Genomic DNA, 15,229 nt, shown 5'->3' with positions numbered 1-15,229 from the left:
TTGGGGATCCCGGGGCGCCGCGTCGCCCCTCCCCTTGTTCCTCCTTTCGCCTTCCTCGGAGGCAGCGAGGCGGGGGGAGCAGGATCCTAGCATCACGAGGTGCCCTAACCCGGCACCCCTCGTCCGGAGGCCAGCTCACGAGCGACCCCCGGAGGGCCAGGTCCGGGTGTCTGGGGCGCCGTGCGCCAGGCGACCCACCCCGTCGGCCCGACTATTTGCATAACGGAGCCCGTCGCTTCCCCCGCCCTCCGCCGCGCTCTTCCCTCNNGGGCTCCGCGAGTCTGCGGACCCACAACACACCCACGTGCGCTCGGCCCCCGGGAGCCTCGCCGCCCGCACCGCGCGGTGGGTAAGGTGCGGGACGCCCCGCGCACTCCGGGCTCCTGCGCGTTCCCGCCGCCGGATTCCCGGACNCTCTGCGCGGGGCTCCCGGCGCCGCGCCCAGGGAGGGCCGCCCCGCGGAACCCGGCCATTGTCTCCGGCCGCGGGGGAGGGAGAGGCGCTGGGGGCGCCGCCTGCGCGAGGAGGACTACAGCCGCGCTGAAAAGGTACCACTTGGCCCTCAGGCCAAACTGCCAGTCTGCAAAATGGGGAAACGAAACCCCAAAGCCGCTGCAAAAAGCTTTACCCCGGGCCGAGAGCCTGCCCCGTGGAGCATTACTTGATGTGACCGGGGCAGCCCCGCACTTCCACCGCACCCGGGTTGAATTAAGGGTCCATGGGTCCCCCTACAAAAAAAGACCGTGCCCCGTGCACCATTGTCCCTGCGCTCCGGCGAGTGCTCCTGCCGGGAGATGGCGAGCGCCTCCCCAGCCTGCAGAAACAATAGTCCAATTTAAACAGCGCTCAGCGCGGTCTCGGTCTTCTTGGCCCCTTGCTTGAGCTTTCCCTTGGAGGTCCTTGCGTCTGGCCAGCGCGAATGTCATTTGGCCCCTTTTGGCTGGAGACTTGTTTCGTGTTTTTCCAAGCGAGGCCAGCCGAGGCCTCTTGTTCTGGGTAGGGACGCTCTTATCTTCAGTTAGATCCAGATAAGAGGGCTCTTGTTTTTGTTTTGTTTTGTTTTGTTTATTTTGTTTTGCTTTTTCTTTGCTTACCCACGCGCTGCTCACCTTGGCAGATTTTGGTTCAAAAGACCTGCTTCTGCAGCAGAGAAGTGGGTGGGAGGGTGCATTGGTCTGTTAGGTGATGGTGTTGGCGGAGAAGTAAGCACCCGAGGTGGTGGGAGTGGGGGGGCTGGTGTGTGCAGGAATGCAGGCACCCCCGCTGGAGTGTTCTCGCTGAGCGATCTGCCACCAGTCCCGCTGGAGATCAAACCTGTCCCTGGGGAGAACCGGAGGGCCCTTAGCCCTAACCCACTGTTACTGAGGATCTAGAGGGGATCTAGGGCATCCTTTCATTTTACAAGCAGGAAATGTTGGCCTGGAAGGAATTCAAACCAGTGAAACGGCCTATCTATGGGTCTCCCAGCTCCCACACTGCCCTTGGCCTTGACAGCCCCCAAAGGCACAACCAGGTTAGTCGAAAAATCAGTGGCCTTAGAACAGAGTTAAACAAAGAAAAGTAGTTCAGATTGAACGCTGCACGCTTCCATGATCTCTTTTAAGAGTTCTTTATTCATTTGGGGAGAGATAGATTTGGTAATTCTTACTCTTCTCCTAGCCTTTCATAAGCCTTGGTATTTTTCTGTCCTCACTGCCCCTTTCCCCTCAATTTGGAATAGGGCCAAATATGGAGACTTAGATGTTTGCCTCTCATCCCTGTGCCAGGAAGCCTTTGTTTGGGCCAAAGCATTGGGTTGTTGACATCAGCCCCGCAGGGAAGAAAGTGTCTCTTAGCAAGCTACTCCTGAGCCACTTGTGGGAGAACAAGGCATTGTTTTCATTGATTTTATTTAATTAAATTCTTTTTGAGAGTTCCACGGAAGTAGCTGCCTATTTTTATATTTGGCAGAGGAAAAGTTGGAAAGCCAAAAAAAGAAAAAAAAAAAGAAACAAACAAAAAGAATAACAACAAAACACTTGTAGTTCAGTTTCCCCTTAGCTCACGTGCTGTTCTGTCCCGGCCCCNCATCTCCTAGCTACACTTGTTTCTTTTCTTAGGGTTTCTAGAGTGTTTCATTTTCATGGTAATTCCACTGGGCACTTGAGTATAGTTTTCTTATCAGGATGCTTGCCTTGTAAGGAACCTCAGGCATCATCTGGCCAGGCCCTCTTATTTTCCAGATGGGAAAACTGAGGCCCAGGGAGGAGAAATCACCTGCCCAAGAACGCACAGCAAGGTGTCTGCCTTTAATTCCCCTTTTTGCGTAAAAGGAAAACCGTTGCATCAAATGAATTGTTGTTGGTACCCCAGAGTAAAGTCAAAGTTATGATGGTTGTTATAACAACAGCCTTTAAGTCAGAGAATGAATTCCTTAAGGATTTAAATAGCTGTTGGTTATTACATAGAGCCATGGATCCCAATGGTAGATACGGTGAGAAGTATTACAGGTATCACTGGGGATCACTCTTTCGTAGTGTTGACTGAATGGTTCACTCCACCCTTGCCCTGGCCTCTAGATGGTAGTGCTTTATCCCCAGGATGGAGATGCTTTGACTATAATCATAAAGCAAAAGGCAGCAAGAAGCCAGAGGCAAAAGGCAGTAAGACACCCCACTTAGCTTTCTGTGCTATTTACCTTCCTGGGCTCCAGTTTCCTTCCTTGTACAGTGAAAGTCCTTCCTGCCCCGTCTCTGCACAGGCTGTTCAGTGGAGTGGAAGATGCTTAGGCCTCAGAATCAGAGGAGCGCGTTTGGGTCTGCCCTGTGTTCCTTGAGAGTATGATTGGATAATGTGAGGGGAAGGAGGGGTATGTATCTCCTGGAGTTGCTGCGGGGGTCCGGCCATGTGACACATGCCTACTCAGACCCCTTGGCATGCTCTGTACTCACCAGCTTTTTAAATGGTAGAGAATGCTTGTGGGAGAATAACCCCAGACCCAGGGCTACTCAAATTGGGAGACCCTACCTGGTTAACCAAGAGGTGTGAATGCCTGCCAAATTGTAAAGGTGGGCTTTTGGAAAGTGATTCCATTCATTCATTCTATATTTACTGGCAAACAGGCAGGCTGGGGTGGGGTCCTGCGTTGCCCTGGAGTTACAAAGGAGCAGACCTATTCTTTGCCTCCCAGCCTTCTCAGAACACATTTGGATCGCCCCTCAGAAATGGTCGTCAGAAGGACGCCTGGGTGGCTCAGTCGGTTAAGCGTCTGACTCTTGATTTTGGCTCAGGTCATGATCTCAGGGTTCCTAGGATCAAGCCCTGTGTTGGGCTCTGTGGGCTGACAGTGCTGAGCCTGCTTGGGATTCTCTCGCTCTCCCTCTCTCTCTCCCCCTCCCCTGGTCATGCTTACAGGCACACGTTCTCGCTCACTCTCTCTGTTTCAAAAATAAATAAATACACTTAAAAAATCACTGCAATAAGAAATTGTCCTCAGGGACCCACAGGAAATAGATCGAATTTATCTGAATATTGACTTCTGCACTGGGGAGGGGGTGTGGAGAGGGGTGTTCCCTTTATCTTCAGGAATCAAACTAATGGTTTGAGCTAGTTGAAGAGGAAGGCTTCAAAGAGAATGTAGCTGTCTACAATTGTGAGGATGTGGTTGCATTAAAAAAATGACAGGAAGGATGCCTGGGTGGCTCAGTTGGTTAAGCGTCCAACTTTGGCTCAGGCCATGATCTCATGGTCTGTGGGTTCGAACCCCACATTGGGCTCTGTGCTGACAGCTCAGAGCCTGGAGTCTGCTTCGGCTTCTCTCTCTTTCCCTGACCGTCTCCTGCTCTGTGTCTCTCTCAAAAATAAACAAACATTTTAAAAAATGACAGGAATAGTTCATTAATGAAATTCACAGTAACCTGGAACATTAGAATACTGAGAATTTGCTCAGACCTGGTATCGGTAATTTATTCGCTAAAAACTGAATTGGGGAAAAATACATTTTCTTGCTTGTGTGCGTGTATGCTGAAACTACGTGATGGCACTCTGATTCCAATAGATGTACTTTTCATAGTCTTATCTGTAACAGTAACATATAAGCAATGCAGTTTCACAGCAGTAAAATACTGGAGAGGTTGTCGAAATCATTACTAGCCTTCAGAATCAATTTGGTGATTTGAATTTTACTTATTGTTCTGATTATAAAAATCAGGTATGCCCATTGGGGACAATTTGGAAAGTGCAAAAAAATATAGAGAAACAGAAAAAGGTTACATTATTCAAAGGTAACCACTAGTAACATTTGGCGATTTTCCCTCTGATTTTTTTTTTTTTTAATGGATATATTTTCTTTAAATGGTTGAGAACACGCTGTATGTGCAGTTATCTCTTGCCGTTCTTGCTTAACCTTCTCAGATATACTTATCATAGTTTATGTCCACATGAAAGCTGCGTTTTCATTCATCACCCATATCAGCTGCTCAGCTCCTCCAAGGTCACATGGCCCATGGGATCTGGTCATTTCAGTAGTATTTCAGTGAGTACCCGTAGAGGAAGGCACCTCCAGCTTTCTCCCCCTCTCCCACCCTGCCTCAGGCATTCAAACTCCAGTCACTTTTTATTTTAGAAAAAGTTTAAAGTCTGAGGTGGAGGGGGAAGGGCACTGCATGTGACCGTGGGTTCTAGTCCTAGCCTTGTGACCTCCAGCAACGTAAACCATTTCTATAGATTTGTTAAATCAGCAACTCCATGGTCATTTACTAATTCAGTCCTCACATATTCGAGCGCCCACTCTACATCAAAGATGTGTGAGAAGAGCTTAGCTTTAAAGAAGCTCACGGTCCGGTGGAGGGGACCGGGGAACAGGAGACTGGTACAGGGTCCCCTGGGGCCAGAGAGGACGGGCAAGCACCTAAGAGTGGAGCATCAGGAAGGCTTCTGGGATGAGGGCCGCTGTGGGACAGTCCAGGCACTTCTAATTTGCCCTATGGTAATTGACACTGTGATTAACGTGTTTGTGAATTCATCTCTGTCTTTGTTCCAAGATAGTTTCCATAGTGTAGAATCCTAAGGTTAAAATGACTGGGTTATACTTTGAAGAATATGATCATTAGAAAAATTTCATAGATTAGGCCCAGTTACATAGAAAAGCTTAAAAGGACCGAAGTATTACATATTGTGGGAGCACTAGAAATTAAAAGCACATGGAATACAGTATTTAATTTTTTTTTTTTTTTACTGAGGTATCATTGACATACAACATTATATTACTTTTAGGTGTACAACTGAGTGATTTGATATTTGTATATATTGTTTTTTTTCCCTTGTGATGAAGGATTTGAATTCTTGCTCATCATTCATCACAGGTGTAGAACTGGACAAGCTAGTTAAATTCACTGAACTTCAGTTTCCTTCTCTATAAAATGGGCTTAAGGGTCCTAACTTCACCAGGCCATTGTGAGGATTAAATGAACTCATAGCTAAACGGTCCAGTGCAGTGACAGGTGTACAGGGAGCATTCAGGAAGCAAAGGCTGTTATTGCTATAATTGGGATTCTCACACCCGGCAGAAAATTTGGCCCGAATATTTTTCCTTAACATGATGGCACGCCGCCGGCCATTGTGGGGCTTTGTGTGCCGCGGGCAGCGGCGGGTTGATCACAATGGAACCACCTACCCGGTGACAAATTGAGAGGGAAATGATCACTTGCACGATGCAGTATAAAAAAGTCTGCTTGTGGACAATTTCAAAGGTATAAAAGTAGAAAGAATGGTGTAATGCACCCTGTAAACAATCACTTATCTTCGACCATTATCAAAACGCAACCCCAGGTGACTTTGAAGCACATCTCACACATCTTATCAGCACTATGCATATCTGAGGCATTGAGTGGAGCTGCTCCTGGAGCCTGTCTCTGCAGTTACTGTTATGAGACTCTGTGTGTGTGTGTGTGTGTGTGTGTGTGTGTGTGTGTGTGAGAGAGAGAGAGAGAGAGAGAGAGAGAGAGAGAGAGAGAGAGAGAGAGAAGGGAGGTGGGGGGAAGGAAGAGAGCCAACCTGAGAACTTCAAGTGAGGAGGGTGTCTCTGCAGTTACTGTTATGAGACTCTGTGTGTGTGTGTGTGTGTGTCTGTGTGTATGTGTGTGTGAGAGAGAGGGAGGGAGGGAGGTGGGGGGAAGGGAGAGAGCCAACCTGAGAACTTCAAGTGAGGAGGGTCTGCTGCATCCCAAACTGGCAGGGTAGAAGGAGCACTGAATTTAGAGTCCAGAGACCTAATTTTGCAGAAGGTCCCCACCCTCTCCCAGTTGTAGGCTTTTGGCAAATGACTCCTGAATTTCTTTGAGCGCATTTATAAGTTTGGCGACTATCGCATGAGGTCATCGGCGTAGCAGCCCAAGCAGCTCGGTGCTCCGGGGCCTGAGTCAGACTTGAACCCAGCCTTCCCCTCCTGAGAGGCCGGGTTTCCATATGGAGTTAAGGTCACAGACTGGCGGCCCCACCGCCCAGGGTGCACTCAGGGAGTGCTGCTGCCAGTCTCATTCTGAGGATGCGGGGGTTGCTCGGGCGAGCACCTGGCACCCCTGGTACTCCATGCCCGTGAGTGTCTCCTTGTTCCTTGTCCCCTTGCACTTAACCTGCCCCTCTGATTTATGGATGAGGACAAGGAAGCCTGGAGAAGGTGGGGCCCGCCAGCTGTGTCTGAGTGATTGGTCCTGCCTGAGACCCTTTCCCCTCCAGATTTGATGAACTTGGTCTCTTCTATCTGGCTGTTCACCAAAGTAGGTATTTCTCAGCTGAAAGAATAAAATGGATTTGGTTTAGTAATTAAGTGGAAGCCTTCCTTTTAATCCTCAGGGGGTCCCACGATGTCAGGGTCTGCACTGTGACTTGTGGTCTCTGGCTTTCGCTAGCTGGCTGTGTGACCGTAGGCAAGATGCATGCCGCCGTGGGCACCCTGCCTCAAGGACCGGACTCTGAGCTCCCCGGGCTTCTTCCAGCTCTGAGATGATCGATGACAAAGGGGGAAAGGTCTACCTAAGGCCAGGCGGCTTCTTCACACAAGTAGTAAGTGAAACTTGTTTCCTTTTTTTTTTAATGTTTTTATTTATTTCTGAGAGAGAGAGCAGGGGAGGGTCAGAGAGAGAGGGAGATACAGAATCTGAAACAGGATACAGGCTCTGAGCTAGCTGTCAGCACAGTGCCTGACGCAGGACTCGAACCCACGAACCGTGAGATCAAGACCTGAGCCGAAGTCGGACACTTAATCGACTGAGCCACCCAGGCACCCCAAAACCTGTTTCCCTTTATAAGATTCAAGCAGAGTAAAAAAATAGAAATATTTATTTCTAGGAGAGAGAGAGAGAGCGTGAGCAGGGGAGGGTCAGAGAGAGAGGGAGACACAGACTCTGAAACAGGCTCCAGGCTCCGAGCTGGCAGTCAGCACAGAGCCCGACGCGGGGCTCGAACCCACGAACGGCGAGATCATGACCTAAGCGAAAGTCAGATGCTTAACCGACTAAGCCACCCAGGCGCCCCAACATTTATTTATTTTTGAAAGATGGAGAGAGATAGAAGATGAGTTGGAGAGGGGCAGAGAGAGAGGGAGACACAGAATCTGAAACAGGCTCCTGGCTCCCAGCTATTGGCACAGAGCCAGATGCAGGGCCCGAACCCATGGACTGTGAGGTCATGACTTGAGCCCAAGTCAGATGCTTAACTGACTGAGCCACCCAGGTGCCCCTTCACAGATGCGTTTTAAGAACTCCGTAAACGGATTCCATAATACCTGCCACTTTACAAACCTGCCTTTTCCACCTGACTATATGTGTTGGAGATCTTTCCTTTTCAGTGTATACAGATGCTTTTTTTTGTAGCTGCATGGTGTTTGCTTAACTGTAAACGTTTTCGATAAAAATATATTTGTAAGTATATTTAGACCTTGGACATATGGAACAATGGTTGTAAATGTCAGTGCTTAAACGGAGCCAATCCGTTAAGCTCTGGAAAGGGTGGCGAGGGACTGGGCACTGGGACCCCGAGGACCACACCCTGGAAAGCTGGAACGAAGGGCTCCCGGGAAGTTGCTAAGAGGCTGACTGTTTGGACAGGGTTATTTTTGGAGATAGCCTGCCTGCTTGGGTGCCCTTGGCTGTAAGTGCAAGACTCTGAGCCACGTCATCACCTTCTCCTCCTCCTCACACGTTCCCTGGCGCTGCCAAGTTTGTTTTTGTTCCCGGGGCCTGAGGGGACCCAGCGGGAGTTCTGGAACAGGGCCGGAGGAGAGAGAGGGAAGAAGAGGAGTATTTGATCTCAGGCTTGGAGGAGGGAGTGCACCAGCGACCCTCTGCGCTCTCTGGCCGATCAGACCCATCTAGAGTGTTTCGTTTCCCTGGCCCTGCTACAGATCATGGTAAAACGAAGGACATCCAGAGATGGGCTCCTTGGAAGACAGAAGTTTTAGGACACCATATTGGAGGTGGGATAAGTGTGCACACTGGACGTTGCAGCCTGCAGGGGGTCCNTGGTAGGTAAGAAAGAATTTATTCAGCAGAACTCCCTGACTGTGGAATAAGCTGTGTCACCAGGCAGCGAGAACTCCCCGTGGGAGTATTCAAGCAGACGTTGCACGTGAACTTGCTCTCCATCAGGAGATTCCTGCTTTGCAGAGCGGTTGACCGAAGTGCCTGCTACGGCCCCTTCCGAACTTGGGAGTCTATGCCTGTGGGACAAGAAACAGGAAGAGGCACAATACAGGGTTGGGACCGGTTATGGAGGGCGTAACTGGAGCTACGTAAAGGTGGAATAAAATGGAAGCCTTCAGAGGAGGCTCAGACATCGTTTCCCCTGGATCTTGGCAACCCTCCTCTTGTTCTGTCCTTGGCTTCAGCTCGACTTGACTTTATATTCGTAAATTATTTCCATAGTAATAAATATATCACGTTCGCTTTAGATGACCAGGAAATCTGGCAACCAGAAAAGAACTACGTGTCCCAGGAGTTTGATTGTAAATTTTTTTTTCATTACAGTCTTTCTAAATTTGTATCCATCTCCCCGTTTCCCTAGCCCAGTGCTGAGATGTCACTCAACTTTAATTTTAGCAACACTGTGCCCTTTGCAACCTCTTGAATGTCCTCTGATAGCACCCACCATATTTAACGCTTGTCCTTTTCTCTCCTGTGGAGGAGGAAGAGCCTCTGGGACTTGAGGGTCACTTGAGTCCTGGTGAGGGCCCCATGGCAAGTTTACCAGGTTCTGGGCTTTTGCTGTGCCCCCACCCTGATGAAACACTATGTCCTCTCATCCAGTCCTCATAGCAACACTGTGTCTTGGGGTCCTTCGTGCCATTTTGCAGCTGAGAAAACTGAGCTTCAGAGAGGGGTAGAGACTCACCTGGAGATTCAATGCTGCTAACTACTGAAGCTGGCCTGGCGGAGCAGAGCTCTTTCTCCACTGCTAATAATTCCAAGTCCTTTGAGTCTGAGAAGTGCTTCATCCTTAGTTTCACAGGGGGCTTGGCTCAATTTCTCCCTACAGGGGCTGATGGAAATTTTCTGTCATTCCCCTGAGAACATATGAAAGGAAGAATTCATGGGACATTCATGTGTGGGTAGCATTTGCTCTCATTCATTTTGGTTAAGAGCTGTTTGCGTCAAGCCTGGTTTGCTTTTTTTTTTTGCTTGCCCTTTAAGGCTATCCACCTGACTCATTATCTGGTTATGACTGGGAATACACACACTGGTGGTGAGTATGGCCACAGATTGGTGGGTACCGCTGGTTGGCTGCCTTAAATGCCTTTAGCTTGTAAATGGAACTCAGTATAGGCATTGTTAAGGGCTTATCTTGCACCTGTGGTTTTAGGCTCTTAAACAGTTTCTTCTCTTGTAAAATTTATTCAACGTTAATTTATTCCTCAAATATTTATTGAGTACCTATTACGTACTAGTCATTGTGCTAGGCATTGGGAATATCTACATAAAAAGCGCATGTTGCAGTTACTACGTACACACATATTCAGTATAACTAGCAAGGCCTTGGAAGTTAGTGGCAGACAGACTTCCTGTGTCACTCTCTTCTTCTTCTCAGAGTCCTTGATTTGATCATTCATTCAACAAACATTGAATGCCCGTTATAGCCCATGCACAGTGTTCATTTCAGAACAGAGACCCAGATATTGGGCTCACTTCCTACGGAGACCAGTTGTGTTGGCCTCACACAGTTTTGTTCCTCAGGAGCTTTGCTGGAGGTGGACGTGCGGATGTTAATTACGATCCTGTGTGATAAATCTTATGAAGTCAGGAAGAAGGTATAGCGAGTTTGGGAAAGCTTTCTGGAGAGGCGATGCCTAAGCTGGGATTTGGAGGGCAGTCGCTGTTAGCCTCCAGGGAAAGGGCATTTGAAGGAGAAGGGGCTGCAGGAGGAAAGGTGTGGCCCATTCACATGTGCGGGCGAGCCTCTAGCAGGTTGGCATTCCTGGAGGGGAGCACAGTTAGGCAGGAAGTGGTGGGGAGGAGGCTGAAACTGTTATACGCTTTATCTATAATTTTCATAACGTCCCTCTGTGGCATATGCTGTTATCATCTCCGTTTAGTAGGTGAGGAAACGGGCTGAAGGCTGTTCAGTGACTTGCTGACAGTCAGCCAGCGAGAGAATTAAGGTGCTTTTGTACTTGACTGTCGGCCTAATCAGCTCCCACAACAGCGCCTGCAGGGGCAGGTGGGGAAGGTCTGGCTTGCTGGCGAAGGTTCTTGTTCCTTCTCCATTGATCTTTCCAGGGTAATACCCTGCTGAGTCTTCTTCCTTCCGCCTGCATCATGTGGGTCCCTGTTGAAGGCCTCTTCTAAGTGTTGTTCTAGTTTTTGCCCTCCTTTTCATTCAGAGAATCCGTAGTCCAGAAATCTTCAAAGAAAACCTTTATGTGCCTCACTGTGTGACGAGGGAGATGGAGAACATTCATGGCCTTTCTCATGAAAAGGGTCACTTAGCCGCCCAAGCATAACCTGTGAATGTTCAGTTTAGAGAAACCGTCGGGTCCTGCAGAGGGAGCAGAATCAATCTGGGCTGGAGGAGTCGGGAACAGGTGGGTCTTGAGCTGTTCCTTTAAGAGTGAGTATCAGGAAGGTGAGTGACTCACAGATGACCTATGAGTAAGATTATTCTGTCTCTCCCAATGGAAAAAGGGATACCTTCGTCCTATTCTTCCCGTCTCCCAAGCTCATTTACTTCTGGCTGGGACTTGGCTCTTGGGTTGAAGACACTATCCATTCAAGCATTCAAATAAAGGTTTTTGAAAAATAGTCTACGGAGAGCTCAGAGAGCAGAAGAATTAAAAGGGGGCAGTGACAGAGCTGAGGCAACATGAGGATACAGACGTCATTATGGGAAAGTTAATAAAGGAACACAGTAGACACTGAAAACTAAACTGTTAGAGAGGGAAGGCTTGAGGAGGATCACAGTACATGCTGAGGAAACCGATAAGGAAATTAATCAGACAAAAGTCAGAGGCCTAAAGGTTGACAGAGGTGATCCCTCAAAGTGGTAACCGAGGCAGCTGAGAGACACATGTCACTTCTGCTCATGTTCCGTTGACCAAAACATGGACGTGCCTGGCCGCAAAGGAGGCTGGAAGAGCATCTCCAACTTGGGAGCTGGGCACCCTCTTGAAACTCAGGTTCCGGGGGTGCCTGGCTGGCTCAGTCAGTAGAGCATGTGACTCTTGATCGCAGGGTTGTGAGTTCAAATCCCATGTTGGACGTGGAGCCTACTTAACAACAACAATAACAAAACCCAACAACTCAGGTTTGGGGAAGGCCTTCTATAACCGATAGGAAGAGGAGGAAAATGGATATTGGGAGCAATTTGTCTGTGCACCAGAGCAAAAGTTCTGTTGGTCTCAGGCTCAATCAGCAGCAGAAGAAAAACTCGAGAACATGGAGAAGAAATATTTACAGGGTTCTGAGGGAAAGGCAGCATGACTGAAGGTTTTTTGTGCTGACGTAAATCACTCCACAAGGAGAAGGCAGGTCATCGTTTTCAGGCATAAAGAGAATATAGCCCGTGGGAACTCTTCTCAGGGAAAACCTACCTGATGCTGAGAAGGACGAATCAAAAGTGTGCTTAGAAAGGCGTGGTTAAGGGTCACTTGGTGACCTCTTAATCTATTTGAATAGAAGCTAAGCAAGAATGTGAGAAGTAACAAGAACGTAAGGGAAGTGGAAGGTGTTTGTGCTAGCTTTCCCCGCTCTCATACTGTCTAAAGAGAAAAAGGCATGGCTGGGGCGCCTGGGTGGCTTAGTTGAGCATCTGACTCTAGATTTCAGCTCAGGTCATGATCCCAGAGGTGTGGGGTTGAGCCCCGTGTTGGGCTCCAGGCTGAGCAGGTTGCAATTCCCCCTCCCTCCCTCCCCCCTTCCTCTCTCTCTCTCTCCCCTTCTTCCTCTCTGCCTCTCCCCAGTAGCACATATATGTGTCTCCCTCTAAAATTAAAAAAAAAAGTCATGTCTTCAACCATTCAACTCATTCTTTTCTTAACTTGTAGGGATTTTATTTTGTTTATTTATTTTGTTTCTTTATTTATTTAGAGAGAAAGGAAAGGAAGTGAGCAGGGTAGCCCCTCTGTGAGGGAGATGGAGAGAGAATCCCAAGCAGACTTCTCGCTGTCAGCACAGAGTGGGGCACAGCACTCCATCTCATGAACCTTAGGTCATGACCTGAGCTGAAATCAAGAGTCAGACACTCAAGAGACTGAGCCACTCAGGTGCCTGAAACTTGGAGGAATCTTTAGGGAAATAATATCTATTTTGGTGGAAAAAGGTTTATTAAAAGTCTGGCATTTAAAAAATTTTACTTTTCTGTGGAACGGAAATAAAAGAAAATTTAAAAATAAAAAATAGCTATTTTATTAAGGAATTCCATCCATCCTTGTTTCATGCCTTTTATCCTCCACACTTCTATCTACATGTAAATATAGAGACAGGTGAAGAATGGTATTAATCTGTTTTTTTTTTTCCTGGATGGAGGGATCTTGAGTGACTTTCAGCTCTCTATCATTTTGTGTTAGGCTATTGAAAGGTATTTTTTTAAGTTTATTTGCTAAATTAAAAAATTTTTATTGTTTATTTTGGAGAACGAGAGACACAGAGTGTGAGAGGGGGAGGGGTAAAGAGAGAGGGAGACACCGAATCTGAAGGAGGCTCCAGGCTCTGAGCCCTCAGCACAGAGCCCAGTATGGGGCTTGGACTCACAAACCCCGAGATCATGACCTGAACCAAAGTCAGACCTTAACCTACTGAGCCACCCAGGCGCCCCTATTAAAATCTGTTTTTTAAATGTTTATTTATTTTTAAGAGAGAGACACAGAGAGAGATGGAATGTGAGCAGAGTAGGGAGAGAGAGAGGGAGAGAGAGAGAGAGAGAGAGAGGGAGATACAGAACCTGAAGTAGGCTTCAGGCTCTGAGCTGTCAGCACAGAGCCTGACGTGGGGCTCCAACTCGTGAACTAGGAGGTCATTGACCTGAGCTGAAGTTGGACACTTAACCAGTTGAGCCACCCAGGCGCCCTTAAGTTTATTTATTTTTGTCAGTGCAGAGCCCAATGCAGGGCTCCTTCTCATGAGCCATGAGATCATGACCTGAGCCAAAATCAAAGAGTCAGGTGTGTGAACCAACGAAGCCACCCAGGTGCCCCTACGAAAGGTATTGTTAACTACTGATGCTCAGGGTGTGGAGAGCAGGTGGGAGACACAATAGGTGAATAAGACATTGTCTTTTCATGGGGAAGTTGGTGAGCCAGTTACATGAATGCTGAACTCTGGGCATAATGAGACACTGTAAACCGGATGGCCAGTTGGGTGGTGGGGCCCAGAGGACGGAGGGGAAGATTTCATGAAGGAGGTAGAGTTTGAATTGGACAGTGAAGAATGACCCAGAGTTCTGATAGGTCTAGGATGGGTGCAGGGCATGCCTCGCGGGGGCAGGAGCACAGGCTTGGAGGCCCGAAGGTATGCCACGTCTGGGCAGCTGTGAGGAATTTGCGGTGGTTGGGGAACGAAGGACGGACGAAAGAGTAGCTACTGTTCATGAAGTGTGCACAGCGTGCCAGGTGTGACAGGCCGCGTCTCTAGGTTTGCAAAAACCCTATAGAATGGGTATAATTATCCCTACCATACAGATGAGGAAACTGAGGCTAAGAGAGATTTATTTGCTGAAAGTTGCAGTGTGAGACCGTGGCTTGAACCCTGTGTGCTGCCTGCCCTCCAAAGCCCATGATTTTCCCAAAGTGCTGTGATTTGTAGTGCACAGAAGACCCGAAGTGGCCACCTTTGTGAAACATAAATTATAAAAAGACAAGTAAATATAAAAAATATTTTGAGGGACTCCTGGGTGGCTCAGTCGGTCGAGCATGTGACTTCGGCTCAGGTCATGATCTCACGGTTCGTGGGTTCGAGCCCCGCATCAGCCCCTGAGTCTGCTCCGGATTCTGTGTCTCGCCCTCTCTCTGCCCCTCCCCACTTGCACTCTGTCTCTGGTCTCAAAAATAAACATTAAAAAAAATATTTTGATAGGCAAAGACTTTCTGGATAACTCGACTTTATATATTTACATACATACAGACTTATGAGACATACATCTATTTTACAGGTAAGTTTTAGGTAAATATAAAAGCCTAAACTGCGGCCCAGACTCTACCATCCGGCAGCTGTGTAGCCTCAGGCTACTTAATCCATAAAAGGAGATAACTGTGGGGCTGCCTCTCCTCAGATTGGTTTTTATGTTCAAATTAGATCATAGAGGTGAAAAGATGACAGAGTGTGGCAGAGCCACACAGAACGGTTTGTTATTGCTGGCCCACCCCTTGCGCTTCTGAGAACTCCAGACACCTGTTAGAGCACCCACAGGTGCCCGTACAGACTCCCGCGGTCATGGCGGTGCTCCCTGAAGGCTTGCAAGGACTTGGTGAGGAGGCGAGAAGCTGTGCTCTCCTGACTCAGCCAGCCAGCTGGGGGCTCTGGGGGGACGTGGTGGAGAGGCAGGCAGCCCGGTCCTGGGTCTGGGTCTCTCCCACCGCCGCAGGCTGAGGGAAGGCCCCTGCCTGCCTTCCTGGTCGCTGGCGAGGTCTGGGCCCCGGTTGAGTCGGGCCAGCTGCGAACAGCTTGGTGCGTTATACGGGGCCCAGGAGGCTGTTCCCGACGGGCCAGGCTGCAGGAAGGAATGTCGGAGCGGCCCCTGCCATGGGCGTCTGGTAGAGGCTCGGGGG

General features: G+C 48.7%; 1 protein-coding gene across 4 annotated transcripts in view; it reads left to right on the top strand.

The window, feature by feature from the left end:
- The first annotated feature begins 418 nt into the window (after positions 1-418).
- Positions 419-15,229, top strand: part of ST6GAL1 (ST6 beta-galactoside alpha-2,6-sialyltransferase 1) — a 112,230-nt gene continuing 97,419 nt past the window's right edge. For 2 of the 4 annotated variants that reach the window (XM_077754405.1, XM_077754400.1), the window contains exon 1: positions 6,686-7,041. The gene's annotated coding sequence lies outside the window, so the exon portion shown is untranslated. Of the gene's footprint in view, positions 549-6,682; positions 7,042-15,229 lie in introns of those variants that run through there. The other 2 variants (XM_077754403.1, XM_077754410.1) reach the window with 2 other exon arrangements.

This window comes from Crocuta crocuta, unplaced genomic scaffold (genome assembly GCF_008692635.1).
Source record: "Crocuta crocuta isolate KB4526 unplaced genomic scaffold, BGI_CrCroc_1.0 scaffold70, whole genome shotgun sequence".
NCBI classification, from domain to species: Eukaryota; Metazoa; Chordata; class Mammalia; order Carnivora; family Hyaenidae; genus Crocuta; species Crocuta crocuta.
The sequence above is the reverse complement of the archived record's forward strand: the minus strand, read 5'-3'. Positions and strand labels throughout refer to the sequence as shown.